A 1,335-nucleotide genomic window follows, 5' to 3' on the forward strand; every position below is an offset into this window, starting at 1 on the left:
TAATGCATAATATGCGTATATTGAAATTTGCATATTAATGATGCAGAAAATCGAGAGCGATAGTCTGGTGAAGAATAAAGAAGAAAAAATACTTACAATTAAACGGCGATTTTGATACCACTGTATGATACTACTGTAAGCTATCTATGTACATGAGCCGTACAAAAGCTTGCAATGTTGCAAATGTTGCTGCAATATTGCTTAAATATGCTTAAATAGATAGAAAAATTATATTTATAAATCTTACAGCTATATATTTGTTAATATTACAGCCCTGGTTAAAAGTTTGAAAACTTCAATTTTTTCACAAAAAATTAAATATCTTTAAAAAAAATCGTAAAGAAGTTCCGACTATGCATTTGAAAGCGCAAAGATAGGGGGTTTTACACAGTAAAATCTGCGAATTTTTTTACATTTTGTTCCCAAATTACATAAAATTGAAAATTAATATTTTTTGCAATATTTTTGTCTTACTTTAAAGTATTGCAATTTCATGGAACATTATTGGACAAAATTTAATATAAATGTATTTTAAAGCTTAGAATTTCTAAGCTTTCTTAAAATGCTTGTTGAAAAAATTTATGATGATTTTTCGCAAAGATATTGAATTTTTTTTGTATAAAATTTTATTGTGTAAAAAACTTTTTCTAAAATGTTTTTTAATTTCAAAACTAAAAAGTTTATGAAAAAGATAAAAGAGGAAAAGTATTTATCATAATAGTAATATTTTAATTAATTTGGTATATTAACTACTTTTATAGGCGAGCGCAAAAAGAGATAGGGAAGGATGCTTATCCTCTTTCTCCCATTTTGGCAAGAAGAAACAATTACCTAGCAAACATAGATAATTTATATATATATGTAAATATACATTATTTAAATCTATGTTATATTAATGATTTGCCAAGTACATTATTAAACATTCTTACGATGGAAAATTAAATTCACTGCTCAATATATAGCTCACGTTATTATAAGGAAATTCATTAAAGATGAAGTCCTCGAAGACTAACTTTAAAAAAATATATATATTTTTTAATAAGTTTTAATATTAAGTTTGTATAAAGATAAATTTTTGCTCCCTCCCCTCTCTCGATTAAAATCCTGGCTATATCCATGGTTACTTTATGTTATACATCAAATATTTTATGTTCAAATTAGGACTTGTTTGTTTTTTTGTCTTTCAATTATGTAAAAGAATTTTTTTATAGACGATCTCTAATAAGTAAAAAAAAGGGATAATCATCAGTAATACTTTCATGTGTGTCTTCAGCAAATTAATGAACATTTACGAAAAAAGTATTTATACAAATACATATTGTCTATTTCAAAGAA

Source organism: Atta colombica, unplaced genomic scaffold (assembly GCF_001594045.1).
Source record: "Atta colombica isolate Treedump-2 unplaced genomic scaffold, Acol1.0 scaffold39, whole genome shotgun sequence".
Taxonomy (NCBI): domain Eukaryota; kingdom Metazoa; phylum Arthropoda; class Insecta; order Hymenoptera; family Formicidae; genus Atta; species Atta colombica.